Raw genomic sequence first — 15,984 nt, forward strand, 5'->3', positions numbered from 1 at the left:
AAAAAAAGACTTGCAATTACTTTCAAGGGTCACATTAGAACCATGTTAAAACAACTTGTTCTCCCCTGGATAAACTCTTTTCACTTGAAATATGTGTTTTCTTAGGATATTGTAAGTTATTCAGTTTGGTTAAAAACAAGATGTCTTGCCCTGAAACAGTGTTTAAGGTGAATACAAAGCTGTTTCATAGTGTTAAAAAGGTAAAAAACAGAGTTTCAAAGTAAAGATTCTTCTTATAATGCATTCCCTTTTAGTCTAAAACACAATCTCTTGCCCTGAAACAGTGTTTAAGGTGAATACAAAGCAGCTTCATAGTGTTAAAAAGGTAAAGAACAGAGTTTCAAAGTAAAGATTCTTCTTATTATGCATTCCCTTTTAGTCTAAAACACAATCTCTTGCCCTGAAACAGTGTTTAAGGTGAATACAAAGCTGTTTCATAGTGTTAAAAAGGTAAAGAACAGAGTTTCAAAGTAAGGATTCTTCTTATAATGCATTCCCTTTTAGTCTAAAACACAATCTCTTGCCCTGAAACAGTGTTTAAGGTGAATACAAAGCTGTTTCATAGTGTCAAAAAGGTAAAGAACATAGTTTCAAAGTAAAGATTCTTCTTATAATGCATTCCCTTTTAGTCTAAAACACAATCTCTTGCCCTGCAACAGTGTTTAAGGTGAATACAAAGCTGTTTCATAGTGTCAAAAAGGTAAAGAACATAGTTTCAAAGTAAAGATTCTTCTTATAATGCATTCCCTTTTAGTCTAAAACACAATCTCTTGCCCTGAAACAGTGTTTAAGGTGAATACAAAGCTGCTTCATAGTGTTAAAAAGGTAAAGAACAGAGTTTCACAGTAAAGATTCTTCTTATAATGCATTCCCTTTTAGTCTAAAACACAATCTCGTGCCCTGAAACAGTGTTTAAGGTGAATACAAAGCTGCTTCATAGTGTTAAAAAGGTAAAGAACAGAGTTTCAAAGTAAAGATTCTTCTTATTATGCATTCCCTTTTAGTCTAAAACACAATCTCTTGCCCTGAAACAGTGTTTAAGCTATTCAATTTGGTTAAAAACAAGATGTCTTGCTCTGAAACAGTGTATAAGCTGATTACAATGCATAGAAGCCCTGTTTCTTTGTGGTTAGAGGTGTACAAACAGAGTTGCAATTACTTTAAATTGTCATATAACAAACACCTTGTTTCTCCCCTGTATAAACTCTTTTCACTTGAAATATGTGTTTTCTTAGGATATTGTAAGTTGTTCAGTTTGGTTAAAAACAATATTTCTTGCTCTGAAACTATGTATAAGCCTATTATAATGCGTGGAAACGCTGCCTCCTTGTGGTTAGAGGTGTAAAAAAAGACTTGCAATTACTTTCAAGGGTCACATTAGAACCATGTTAAAACAACTTGTTCTCCCCTGGATAAACTCTTTTCACTTGAAATATGTGTTTTCTTAGGATATTGTAAGTTATTCAGTTTGGTTAAAAACAAGATGTCTTGCCCTGAAACAGTGTTTAAGGTGAATACAAAGCTGTTTCATAGTGTTAAAAAGGTAAAGAAAAGAGTTTCAAAGTAAAGATTCTTCTTATAATGCATTCCCTTTTAGTCTAAAACACAATCTCTTGCCCTGCAACAGTGTTTAAGGTGAATACAAAGCTGTTTCATAGTGTCAAAAAGGTAAAGAACATAGTTTCAAAGTAAAGATTCTTCTTATAATGCATTCCCTTTTAGTCTAAAACACAATCTCTTGCCCTGCAACAGTGTTTAAGGTGAATACAAAGCTGTTTCATAGTGTGAAAAAGGTAAAGAACATAGTTTCAAAGTAAAGATTCTTCTTATAATGCATTCCCTTTTAGTCTAAAACACAATCTCTTGCCCTGAAACAGTGTTTAAGGTGAATACAAAGCTGTTTCATAGTGTGAAAAATGTAAAGAACAGAGTTTCAAAGTAAAGATTCTTCTTATTATGCATTCCCTTTTAGTCTAAAACACAATCTCTTGCCCTGAAACAGTGTTTAAGCTATTCAATTTGGTTAAAAACAAGATGTCTTGCTCTGAAACAGTGTATAAGCTGATTACAATGCATAGAAGCCCTGTTTCTTTGTGGTTAGAGGTGTACAAACAGAGTTGCAATTACTTTAAATTGTCATATAACAAACACCTTGTTTCTCCCCTGTATAAACTCTTTTCACTTGAAATATGTGTTTTCTTAGGATATTGTAAGTTGTTCAGTTTGGTTAAAAACAATATTTCTTGCTCTGAAACTATGTATAAGCCTATTATAATGCGTGGAAACGCTGCCTCCTTGTGGTTAGAGGTGTAAAAAAAGACTTGCAATTACTTTCAAGGGTCACATTAGAACCATGTTAAAACAACTTGTTCTCCCCTGGATAAACTCTTTTCACTTGAAATATGTGTTTTCTTAGGATATTGTAAGTTATTCAGTTTGGTTAAAAACAAGATGTCTTGCCCTGAAACAGTGTTTAAGGTGAATACAAAGCTGTTTCATAGTGTTAAAAAGGTAAAGAACAGAGTTTCAAAGTAAAGATTCTTCTTATAATGCATTCCCTTTTAGTCTAAAACACAATCTCTTGCCCTGAAACAGTGTTTAAGGTGAATACAAAGCAGCTTCATAGTGTTAAAAAGGTAAAGAACAGAGTTTCAAAGTAAAGATTCTTCTTATTATGCATTCCCTTTTAGTCTAAAACACAATCTCTTGCCCTGAAACAGTGTTTAAGGTGAATACAAAGCTGTTTCATAGTGTTAAAAAGGTAAAGAACAGAGTTTCAAAGTAAGGATTCTTCTTATAATGCATTCCCTTTTAGTCTAAAACACAATCTCTTGCCCTGCAACAGTGTTTAAGGTGAATACAAAGCTGTTTCATAGTGTCAAAAAGGTAAAGAACAGAGTTTCAAAGTAAAGATTCTTCTTATAATGCATTCCCTTTTAGTCTAAAACACAATCTCTTGCCCTGCAACAGTGTTTAAGGTGAATACAAAGCTGTTTCATAGTGTCAAAAAGGTAAAGAACATAGTTTCAAAGTAAAGATTCTTCTTATAATGCATTCCCTTTTAGTCTAAAACACAATCTCTTGCCCTGCAACAGTGTTTAAGGTGAATACAAAGCTGTTTCATAGTGTGAAAAAGGTAAAGAACATAGTTTCAAAGTAAAGATTCTTCTTATAATGCATTCCCTTTTAGTCTAAAACACAATCTCTTGCCCTGAAACAGTGTTTAAGGTGAATACAAAGCTGTTTCATAGTGTGAAAAATGTAAAGAACAGAGTTTCAAAGTAAAGATTCTTCTTATTATGCATTCCCTTTTAGTCTAAAACACAATCTCTTGCCCTGAAACAGTGTTTAAGCTATTCAATTTGGTTAAAAACAAGATGTCTTGCTCTGAAACAGTGTATAAGCTGATTACAATGCATAGAAGCCCTGTTTCTTTGTGGTTAGAGGTGTACAAACAGAGTTGCAATTACTTTAAATTGTCATATAACAAACACCTTGTTTCTCCCCTGTATAAACTCTTTTCACTTGAAATATGTGTTTTCTTAGGATATTGTAAGTTGTTCAGTTTGGTTAAAAACAATATTTCTTGCTCTGAAACTATGTATAAGCCTATTATAATGCGTGGAAACGCTGCCTCCTTGTGGTTAGAGGTGTAAAAAAAGACTTGCAATTACTTTCAAGGGTCACATTAGAACCATGTTAAAACAACTTGTTCTCCCCTGGATAAACTCTTTTCACTTGAAATATGTGTTTTCTTAGGATATTGTAAGTTATTCAGTTTGGTTAAAAACAAGATGTCTTGCCCTGAAACAGTGTTTAAGGTGAATACAAAGCTGTTTCATAGTGTTAAAAAGGTAAAAAACAGAGTTTCAAAGTAAAGATTCTTCTTATAATGCATTCCCTTTTAGTCTAAAACACAATCTCTTGCCCTGAAACAGTGTTTAAGGTGAATACAAAGCAGCTTCATAGTGTTAAAAAGGTAAAGAACAGAGTTTCAAAGTAAAGATTCTTCTTATTATGCATTCCCTTTTAGTCTAAAACACAATCTCTTGCCCTGAAACAGTGTTTAAGGTGAATACAAAGCTGTTTCATAGTGTTAAAAAGGTAAAGAACAGAGTTTCAAAGTAAGGATTCTTCTTATAATGCATTCCCTTTTAGTCTAAAACACAATCTCTTGCCCTGAAACAGTGTTTAAGGTGAATACAAAGCTGTTTCATAGTGTCAAAAAGGTAAAGAACATAGTTTCAAAGTAAAGATTCTTCTTATAATGCATTCCCTTTTAGTCTAAAACACAATCTCTTGCCCTGCAACAGTGTTTAAGGTGAATACAAAGCTGTTTCATAGTGTCAAAAAGGTAAAGAACATAGTTTCAAAGTAAAGATTCTTCTTATAATGCATTCCCTTTTAGTCTAAAACACAATCTCTTGCCCTGAAACAGTGTTTAAGGTGAATACAAAGCTGCTTCATAGTGTTAAAAAGGTAAAGAACAGAGTTTCACAGTAAAGATTCTTCTTATAATGCATTCCCTTTTAGTCTAAAACACAATCTCGTGCCCTGAAACAGTGTTTAAGGTGAATACAAAGCTGCTTCATAGTGTTAAAAAGGTAAAGAACAGAGTTTCAAAGTAAAGATTCTTCTTATTATGCATTCCCTTTTAGTCTAAAACACAATCTCTTGCCCTGAAACAGTGTTTAAGCTATTCAATTTGGTTAAAAACAAGATGTCTTGCTCTGAAACAGTGTATAAGCTGATTACAATGCATAGAAGCCCTGTTTCTTTGTGGTTAGAGGTGTACAAACAGAGTTGCAATTACTTTAAATTGTCATATAACAAACACCTTGTTTCTCCCCTGTATAAACTCTTTTCACTTGAAATATGTGTTTTCTTAGGATATTGTAAGTTGTTCAGTTTGGTTAAAAACAATATTTCTTGCTCTGAAACTATGTATAAGCCTATTATAATGCGTGGAAACGCTGCCTCCTTGTGGTTAGAGGTGTAAAAAAAGACTTGCAATTACTTTCAAGGGTCACATTAGAACCATGTTAAAACAACTTGTTCTCCCCTGGATAAACTCTTTTCACTTGAAATATGTGTTTTCTTAGGATATTGTAAGTTATTCAGTTTGGTTAAAAACAAGATGTCTTGCCCTGAAACAGTGTTTAAGGTGAATACAAAGCTGTTTCATAGTGTTAAAAAGGTAAAAAACAGAGTTTCAAAGTAAAGATTCTTCTTATAATGCATTCCCTTTTAGTCTAAAACACAATCTCTTGCCCTGAAACAGTGTTTAAGGTGAATACAAAGCAGCTTCATAGTGTTAAAAAGGTAAAGAACAGAGTTTCAAAGTAAAGATTCTTCTTATTATGCATTCCCTTTTAGTCTAAAACACAATCTCTTGCCCTGAAACAGTGTTTAAGGTGAATACAAAGCTGTTTCATAGTGTTAAAAAGGTAAAGAACAGAGTTTCAAAGTAAGGATTCTTCTTATAATGCATTCCCTTTTAGTCTAAAACACAATCTCTTGCCCTGCAACAGTGTTTAAGGTGAATACAAAGCTGTTTCATAGTGTCAAAAAGGTAAAGAACATAGTTTCAAAGTAAAGATTCTTCTTATAATGCATTCCCTTTTAGTCTAAAACACAATCTCTTGCCCTGCAACAGTGTTTAAGGTGAATACAAAGCTGTTTCATAGTGTCAAAAAGGTAAAGAACATAGTTTCAAAGTAAAGATTCTTCTTATAATGCATTCCCTTTTAGTCTAAAACACAATCTCTTGCCCTGAAACAGTGTTTAAGGTGAATACAAAGCTGCTTCATAGTGTTAAAAAGGTAAAGAACAGAGTTTCACAGTAAAGATTCTTCTTATAATGCATTCCCTTTTAGTCTAAAACACAATCTCGTGCCCTGAAACAGTGTTTAAGGTGAATACAAAGCTGCTTCATAGTGTTAAAAAGGTAAAGAACAGAGTTTCAAAGTAAAGATTCTTCTTATTATGCATTCCCTTTTAGTCTAAAACACAATCTCTTGCCCTGAAACAGTGTTTAAGCTATTCAATTTGGTTAAAAACAAGATGTCTTGCTCTGAAACAGTGTATAAGCTGATTACAATGCATAGAAGCCCTGTTTCTTTGTGGTTAGAGGTGTACAAACAGAGTTGCAATTACTTTAAATTGTCATATAACAAACACCTTGTTTCTCCCCTGTATAAACTCTTTTCACTTGAAATATGTGTTTTCTTAGGATATTGTAAGTTGTTCAGTTTGGTTAAAAACAATATTTCTTGCTCTGAAACTATGTATAAGCCTATTATAATGCGTGGAAACGCTGCCTCCTTGTGGTTAGAGGTGTAAAAAAAGACTTGCAATTACTTTCAAGGGTCACATTAGAACCATGTTAAAACAACTTGTTCTCCCCTGGATAAACTCTTTTCACTTGAAATATGTGTTTTCTTAGGATATTGTAAGTTATTCAGTTTGGTTAAAAACAAGATGTCTTGCCCTGAAACAGTGTTTAAGGTGAATACAAAGCTGTTTCATAGTGTTAAAAAGGTAAAAAACAGAGTTTCAAAGTAAAGATTCTTCTTATAATGCATTCCCTTTTAGTCTAAAACACAATCTCTTGCCCTGAAACAGTGTTTAAGGTGAATACAAAGCAGCTTCATAGTGTTAAAAAGGTAAAGAACAGAGTTTCAAAGTAAAGATTCTTCTTATTATGCATTCCCTTTTAGTCTAAAACACAATCTCTTGCCCTGAAACAGTGTTTAAGGTGAATACAAAGCTGTTTCATAGTGTTAAAAAGGTAAAGAACAGAGTTTCAAAGTAAGGATTCTTCTTATAATGCATTCCCTTTTAGTCTAAAACACAATCTCTTGCCCTGAAACAGTGTTTAAGGTGAATACAAAGCTGTTTCATAGTGTCAAAAAGGTAAAGAACATAGTTTCAAAGTAAAGATTCTTCTTATAATGCATTCCCTTTTAGTCTAAAACACAATCTCTTGCCCTGCAACAGTGTTTAAGGTGAATACAAAGCTGTTTCATAGTGTCAAAAAGGTAAAGAACATAGTTTCAAAGTAAAGATTCTTCTTATAATGCATTCCCTTTTAGTCTAAAACACAATCTCTTGCCCTGAAACAGTGTTTAAGGTGAATACAAAGCTGCTTCATAGTGTTAAAAAGGTAAAGAACAGAGTTTCACAGTAAAGATTCTTCTTATAATGCATTCCCTTTTAGTCTAAAACACAATCTCGTGCCCTGAAACAGTGTTTAAGGTGAATACAAAGCTGCTTCATAGTGTTAAAAAGGTAAAGAACAGAGTTTCAAAGTAAAGATTCTTCTTATTATGCATTCCCTTTTAGTCTAAAACACAATCTCTTGCCCTGAAACAGTGTTTAAGCTATTCAATTTGGTTAAAAACAAGATGTCTTGCTCTGAAACAGTGTATAAGCTGATTACAATGCATAGAAGCCCTGTTTCTTTGTGGTTAGAGGTGTACAAACAGAGTTGCAATTACTTTAAATTGTCATATAACAAACACCTTGTTTCTCCCCTGTATAAACTCTTTTCACTTGAAATATGTGTTTTCTTAGGATATTGTAAGTTGTTCAGTTTGGTTAAAAACAATATTTCTTGCTCTGAAACTATGTATAAGCCTATTATAATGCGTGGAAACGCTGCCTCCTTGTGGTTAGAGGTGTAAAAAAAGACTTGCAATTACTTTCAAGGGTCACATTAGAACCATGTTAAAACAACTTGTTCTCCCCTGGATAAACTCTTTTCACTTGAAATATGTGTTTTCTTAGGATATTGTAAGTTATTCAGTTTGGTTAAAAACAAGATGTCTTGCCCTGAAACAGTGTTTAAGGTGAATACAAAGCTGTTTCATAGTGTTAAAAAGGTAAAGAAAAGAGTTTCAAAGTAAAGATTCTTCTTATAATGCATTCCCTTTTAGTCTAAAACACAATCTCTTGCCCTGCAACAGTGTTTAAGGTGAATACAAAGCTGTTTCATAGTGTCAAAAAGGTAAAGAACATAGTTTCAAAGTAAAGATTCTTCTTATAATGCATTCCCTTTTAGTCTAAAACACAATCTCTTGCCCTGCAACAGTGTTTAAGGTGAATACAAAGCTGTTTCATAGTGTGAAAAAGGTAAAGAACATAGTTTCAAAGTAAAGATTCTTCTTATAATGCATTCCCTTTTAGTCTAAAACACAATCTCTTGCCCTGAAACAGTGTTTAAGGTGAATACAAAGCTGTTTCATAGTGTGAAAAATGTAAAGAACAGAGTTTCAAAGTAAAGATTCTTCTTATTATGCATTCCCTTTTAGTCTAAAACACAATCTCTTGCCCTGAAACAGTGTTTAAGCTATTCAATTTGGTTAAAAACAAGATGTCTTGCTCTGAAACAGTGTATAAGCTGATTACAATGCATAGAAGCCCTGTTTCTTTGTGGTTAGAGGTGTACAAACAGAGTTGCAATTACTTTAAATTGTCATATAACAAACACCTTGTTTCTCCCCTGTATAAACTCTTTTCACTTGAAATATGTGTTTTCTTAGGATATTGTAAGTTGTTCAGTTTGGTTAAAAACAATATTTCTTGCTCTGAAACTATGTATAAGCCTATTATAATGCGTGGAAACGCTGCCTCCTTGTGGTTAGAGGTGTAAAAAAAGACTTGCAATTACTTTCAAGGGTCACATTAGAACCATGTTAAAACAACTTGTTCTCCCCTGGATAAACTCTTTTCACTTGAAATATGTGTTTTCTTAGGATATTGTAAGTTATTCAGTTTGGTTAAAAACAAGATGTCTTGCCCTGAAACAGTGTTTAAGGTGAATACAAAGCTGTTTCATAGTGTTAAAAAGGTAAAAAACAGAGTTTCAAAGTAAAGATTCTTCTTATAATGCATTCCCTTTTAGTCTAAAACACAATCTCTTGCCCTGAAACAGTGTTTAAGGTGAATACAAAGCAGCTTCATAGTGTTAAAAAGGTAAAGAACAGAGTTTCAAAGTAAAGATTCTTCTTATTATGCATTCCCTTTTAGTCTAAAACACAATCTCTTGCCCTGAAACAGTGTTTAAGGTGAATACAAAGCTGTTTCATAGTGTTAAAAAGGTAAAGAACAGAGTTTCAAAGTAAGGATTCTTCTTATAATGCATTCCCTTTTAGTCTAAAACACAATCTCTTGCCCTGCAACAGTGTTTAAGGTGAATACAAAGCTGTTTCATAGTGTCAAAAAGGTAAAGAACATAGTTTCAAAGTAAAGATTCTTCTTATTATGCATTCCCTTTTAGTCTAAAACACAATCTCTTGCCCTGAAACAGTGTTTAAGCTATTCAATTTGGTTAAAAACAAGATGTCTTGCTCTGAAACAGTGTATAAGCTGATTACAATGCATAGAAGCCCTGTTTCTTTGTGGTTAGAGGTGTACAAACAGAGTTGCAATTACTTTAAATTGTCATATAACAAACACCTTGTTTCTCCCCTGTATAAACTCTTTTCACTTGAAATATGTGTTTTCTTAGGATATTGTAAGTTGTTCAGTTTGGTTAAAAACAATATTTCTTGCTCTGAAACTATGTATAAGCCTATTATAATGCGTGGAAACGCTGCCTCCTTGTGGTTAGAGGTGTAAAAAAAGACTTGCAATTACTTTCAAGGGTCACATTAGAACCATGTTAAAACAACTTGTTCTCCCCTGGATAAACTCTTTTCACTTGAAATATGTGTTTTCTTAGGATATTGTAAGTTATTCAGTTTGGTTAAAAACAAGATGTCTTGCCCTGAAACAGTGTTTAAGGTGAATACAAAGCTGTTTCATAGTGTTAAAAAGGTAAAAAACAGAGTTTCAAAGTAAAGATTCTTCTTATAATGCATTCCCTTTTAGTCTAAAACACAATCTCTTGCCCTGAAACAGTGTTTAAGGTGAATACAAAGCAGCTTCATAGTGTTAAAAAGGTAAAGAACAGAGTTTCAAAGTAAAGATTCTTCTTATTATGCATTCCCTTTTAGTCTAAAACACAATCTCTTGCCCTGAAACAGTGTTTAAGGTGAATACAAAGCTGTTTCATAGTGTTAAAAAGGTAAAGAACAGAGTTTCAAAGTAAGGATTCTTCTTATAATGCATTCCCTTTTAGTCTAAAACACAATCTCTTGCCCTGCAACAGTGTTTAAGGTGAATACAAAGCTGTTTCATAGTGTCAAAAAGGTAAAGAACATAGTTTCAAAGTAAAGATTCTTCTTATAATGCATTCCCTTTTAGTCTAAAACACAATCTCTTGCCCTGCAACAGTGTTTAAGGTGAATACAAAGCTGTTTCATAGTGTCAAAAAGGTAAAGAACATAGTTTCAAAGTAAAGATTCTTCTTATAATGCATTCCCTTTTAGTCTAAAACACAATCTCTTGCCCTGAAACAGTGTTTAAGGTGAATACAAAGCTGCTTCATAGTGTTAAAAAGGTAAAGAACAGAGTTTCACAGTAAAGATTCTTCTTATAATGCATTCCCTTTTAGTCTAAAACACAATCTCGTGCCCTGAAACAGTGTTTAAGGTGAATACAAAGCTGCTTCATAGTGTTAAAAAGGTAAAGAACAGAGTTTCAAAGTAAAGATTCTTCTTATTATGCATTCCCTTTTAGTCTAAAACACAATCTCTTGCCCTGAAACAGTGTTTAAGCTATTCAATTTGGTTAAAAACAAGATGTCTTGCTCTGAAACAGTGTATAAGCTGATTACAATGCATAGAAGCCCTGTTTCTTTGTGGTTAGAGGTGTACAAACAGAGTTGCAATTACTTTAAATTGTCATATAACAAACACCTTGTTTCTCCCCTGTATAAACTCTTTTCACTTGAAATATGTGTTTTCTTAGGATATTGTAAGTTGTTCAGTTTGGTTAAAAACAATATTTCTTGCTCTGAAACTATGTATAAGCCTATTATAATGCGTGGAAACGCTGCCTCCTTGTGGTTAGAGGTGTAAAAAAAGACTTGCAATTACTTTCAAGGGTCACATTAGAACCATGTTAAAACAACTTGTTCTCCCCTGGATAAACTCTTTTCACTTGAAATATGTGTTTTCTTAGGATATTGTAAGTTATTCAGTTTGGTTAAAAACAAGATGTCTTGCCCTGAAACAGTGTTTAAGGTGAATACAAAGCTGTTTCATAGTGTTAAAAAGGTAAAGAACAGAGTTTCAAAGTAAAGATTCTTCTTATAATGCATTCCCTTTTAGTCTAAAACACAATCTCTTGCCCTGCAACAGTGTTTAAGGTGAATACAAAGCTGTTTCATAGTGTGAAAAAGGTAAAGAACATAGTTTCAAAGTAAAGATTCTTCTTATAATGCATTCCCTTTTAGTCTAAAACACAATCTCTTGCCCTGAAACAGTGTTTAAGGTGAATACAAAGCTGTTTCATAGTGTGAAAAATGTAAAGAACATAGTTTCAAAGTAAAGATTCTTCTTATAATGCATTCCCTTTGTCTAAAACACAATCTCTTGCCCTGAAACAGTGTTTAAGGTGAATACAAAGCTGTTTCATAGTGTTAAAAAGGTAAAGAACAGAGTTTCAAAGTAAAGATTCTTCTTATAATGCATTCCCTTTTAGTCTAAAACACAATCTCTTGCCCTGCAATAGTGTTTATGGTGAATACAAAGCTGTTTCATAGTGTGAAAAAGGTAAAGAACATAGTTTCAAAGTAAAGATTCTTCTTATAATGCATTCCCTTTTAGTCTAAAACACAATCTCTTGCCCTGAAACAGTGTTTAAGGTGAATACAAAGCTGTTTCATAGTGTTAAAAAGGTAAAGAACAGAGTTTCAAAGTAAAGATTCTTCTTATAATGCATTCCCTTTTAGTCTAAAACACAATCTCTTGCCCTGAAACAGTGTTTAAGGTGAATACAAAGCTGTTTCATAGTGTTAAAAAGGTAAAGAACAGAGTTTCAAAGTAAAGATTCTTCTTATAATGCATTCCCTTTTAGTCTAAAACACAATCTCTTGCCCTGAAACAGTGTTTAAGGTGAATACAAAGCTGCTTCATAGTGTTAAAAAGGTAAAGAACAGAGTTTCACAGTAAAGATTCTTCTTATAATGCATTCCCTTTTAGTCTAAAACACAATCTCGTGCCCTGAAACAGTGTTTAAGGTGAATACAAAGCTGCTTCATAGTGTTAAAAAGGTAAAGAACAGAGTTTCAAAGTAAAGATTCTTCTTATTATGCATTCCCTTTTAGTCTAAAACACAATCTCTTGCCCTGAAACAGTGTTTAAGCTATTCAATTTGGTTAAAAACAAGATGTCTTGCTCTGAAACAGTGTATAAGCTGATTACAATGCATAGAAGCCCTGTTTCTTTGTGGTTAGAGGTGTACAAACAGAGTTGCAATTACTTTAAATTGTCATATAACAAACACCTTGTTTCTCCCCTGTATAAACTCTTTTCACTTGAAATATGTGTTTTCTTAGGATATTGTAAGTTGTTCAGTTTGGTTAAAAACAATATTTCTTGCTCTGAAACTATGTATAAGCCTATTATAATGCGTGGAAACGCTGCCTCCTTGTGGTTAGAGGTGTAAAAAAAGACTTGCAATTACTTTCAAGGGTCACATTAGAACCATGTTAAAACAACTTGTTCTCCCCTGGATAAACTCTTTTCACTTGAAATATGTGTTTTCTTAGGATATTGTAAGTTATTCAGTTTGGTTAAAAACAAGATGTCTTGCCCTGAAACAGTGTTTAAGGTGAATACAAAGCTGTTTCATAGTGTTAAAAAGGTAAAAAACAGAGTTTCAAAGTAAAGATTCTTCTTATAATGCATTCCCTTTTAGTCTAAAACACAATCTCTTGCCCTGAAACAGTGTTTAAGGTGAATACAAAGCAGCTTCATAGTGTTAAAAAGGTAAAGAACAGAGTTTCAAAGTAAAGATTCTTCTTATTATGCATTCCCTTTTAGTCTAAAACACAATCTCTTGCCCTGAAACAGTGTTTAAGGTGAATACAAAGCTGTTTCATAGTGTTAAAAAGGTAAAGAACAGAGTTTCAAAGTAAGGATTCTTCTTATAATGCATTCCCTTTTAGTCTAAAACACAATCTCTTGCCCTGCAACAGTGTTTAAGGTGAATACAAAGCTGTTTCATAGTGTCAAAAAGGTAAAGAACATAGTTTCAAAGTAAAGATTCTTCTTATAATGCATTCCCTTTTAGTCTAAAACACAATCTCTTGCCCTGCAACAGTGTTTAAGGTGAATACAAAGCTGTTTCATAGTGTCAAAAAGGTAAAGAACATAGTTTCAAAGTAAAGATTCTTCTTATAATGCATTCCCTTTTAGTCTAAAACACAATCTCTTGCCCTGAAACAGTGTTTAAGGTGAATACAAAGCTGCTTCATAGTGTTAAAAAGGTAAAGAACAGAGTTTCACAGTAAAGATTCTTCTTATAATGCATTCCCTTTTAGTCTAAAACACAATCTCGTGCCCTGAAACAGTGTTTAAGGTGAATACAAAGCTGCTTCATAGTGTTAAAAAGGTAAAGAACAGAGTTTCAAAGTAAAGATTCTTCTTATTATGCATTCCCTTTTAGTCTAAAACACAATCTCTTGCCCTGAAACAGTGTTTAAGCTATTCAATTTGGTTAAAAACAAGATGTCTTGCTCTGAAACAGTGTATAAGCTGATTACAATGCATAGAAGCCCTGTTTCTTTGTGGTTAGAGGTGTACAAACAGAGTTGCAATTACTTTAAATTGTCATATAACAAACACCTTGTTTCTCCCCTGTATAAACTCTTTTCACTTGAAATATGTGTTTTCTTAGGATATTGTAAGTTGTTCAGTTTGGTTAAAAACAATATTTCTTGCTCTGAAACTATGTATAAGCCTATTATAATGCGTGGAAACGCTGCCTCCTTGTGGTTAGAGGTGTAAAAAAAGACTTGCAATTACTTTCAAGGGTCACATTAGAACCATGTTAAAACAACTTGTTCTCCCCTGGATAAACTCTTTTCACTTGAAATATGTGTTTTCTTAGGATATTGTAAGTTATTCAGTTTGGTTAAAAACAAGATGTCTTGCCCTGAAACAGTGTTTAAGGTGAATACAAAGCTGATTCATAGTGTTAAAAAGGTAAAGAACAGAGTTTCAAAGTAAAGATTCTTCTTATAATGCATTCCCTTTTAGTCTAAAACACAATCTCTTGCCCTGCAACAGTGTTTAAGGTGAATACAAAGCTGTTTCATAGTGTGAAAAAGGTAAAGAACATAGTTTCAAAGTAAAGATTCTTCTTATAATGCATTCCCTTTTAGTCTAAAACACAATCTCTTGCCCTGAAACAGTGTTTAAGGTGAATACAAAGCTGTTTCATAGTGTGAAAAATGTAAAGAACATAGTTTCAAAGTAAAGATTCTTCTTATAATGCATTCCCTTTGTCTAAAACACAATCTCTTGCCCTGAAACAGTGTTTAAGGTGAATACAAAGCTGTTTCATAGTGTTAAAAAGGTAAAGAACAGAGTTTCAAAGTAAAGATTCTTCTTATAATGCATTCCCTTTTAGTCTAAAACACAATCTCTTGCCCTGCAATAGTGTTTATGGTGAATACAAAGCTGTTTCATAGTGTGAAAAAGGTAAAGAACATAGTTTCAAAGTAAAGATTCTTCTTATAATGCATTCCCTTTTAGTCTAAAACACAATCTCTTGCCCTGAAACAGTGTTTAAGGTGAATACAAAGCTGTTTCATAGTGTTAAAAAGGTAAAGAACAGAGTTTCAAAGTAAAGATTCTTCTTATAATGCATTCCCTTTTAGTCTAAAACACAATCTCTTGCCCTGAAACAGTGTTTAAGGTGAATACAAAGCTGTTTCATAGTGTTAAAAAGGTAAAGAACAGAGTTTCAAAGTAAAGATTCTTCTTATAATGCATTCCCTTTTAGTCTAAAACACAATCTCTTGCCCTGAAACAGTGTTTAAGGTGAATACAAAGCTGCTTCATAGTGTTAAAAAGGTAAAGAACAGAGTTTCACAGTAAAGATTCTTCTTATAATGCATTCCCTTTTAGTCTAAAACACAATCTCGTGCCCTGAAACAGTGTTTAAGGTGAATACAAAGCTGCTTCATAGTGTTAAAAAGGTAAAGAACAGAGTTTCAAAGTAAAGATTCTTCTTATTATGCATTCCCTTTTAGTCTAAAACACAATCTCTTGCCCTGAAACAGTGTTTAAGCTATTCAATTTGGTTAAAAACAAGATGTCTTGCTCTGAAACAGTGTATAAGCTGATTACAATGCATAGAAGCCCTGTTTCTTTGTGGTTAGAGGTGTACAAACAGAGTTGCAATTACTTTAAATTGTCATATAACAAACACCTTGTTTCTCCCCTGTATAAACTCTTTTCACTTGAAATATGTGTTTTCTTAGGATATTGTAAGTTGTTCAGTTTGGTTAAAAACAATATTTCTTGCTCTGAAACTATGTATAAGCCTATTATAATGCGTGGAAACGCTGCCTCCTTGTGGTTAGAGGTGTAAAAAAAGACTTGCAATTACTTTCAAGGGTCACATTAGAACCATGTTAAAACAACTTGTTCTCCCCTGGATAAACTCTTTTCACTTGAAATATGTGTTTTCTTAGGATATTGTAAGTTATTCAGTTTGGTTAAAAACAAGATGTCTTGCCCTGAAACAGTGTTTAAGGTGAATACAAAGCTGTTTCATAGTGTTAAAAAGGTAAAAAACAGAGTTTCAAAGTAAAGATTCTTCTTATAATGCATTCCCTTTTAGTCTAAAACACAATCTCTTGCCCTGAAACAGTGTTTAAGGTGAATACAAAGCAGCTTCATAGTGTTAAAAAGGTAAAGAACAGAGTTTCAAAGTAAAGATTCTTCTTATTATGCATTCCCTTTTAGTCTAAAACACAATCTCTTGCCCTGAAACAGTGTTTAAGGTGAATACAAAGCTGTTTCATAGTGTTAAAAAGGTAAAGAACAGAGTTTCAAAGTAAGGATTCTTCTTATAATGCATTCC

This window comes from Electrophorus electricus, chromosome 15 (genome assembly GCF_041902795.1).
Source record: "Electrophorus electricus isolate QZ-2024a chromosome 15, ASM4190279v1, whole genome shotgun sequence".
In the NCBI taxonomy this organism is placed as follows: Eukaryota; Metazoa; Chordata; class Actinopteri; order Gymnotiformes; family Gymnotidae; genus Electrophorus; species Electrophorus electricus.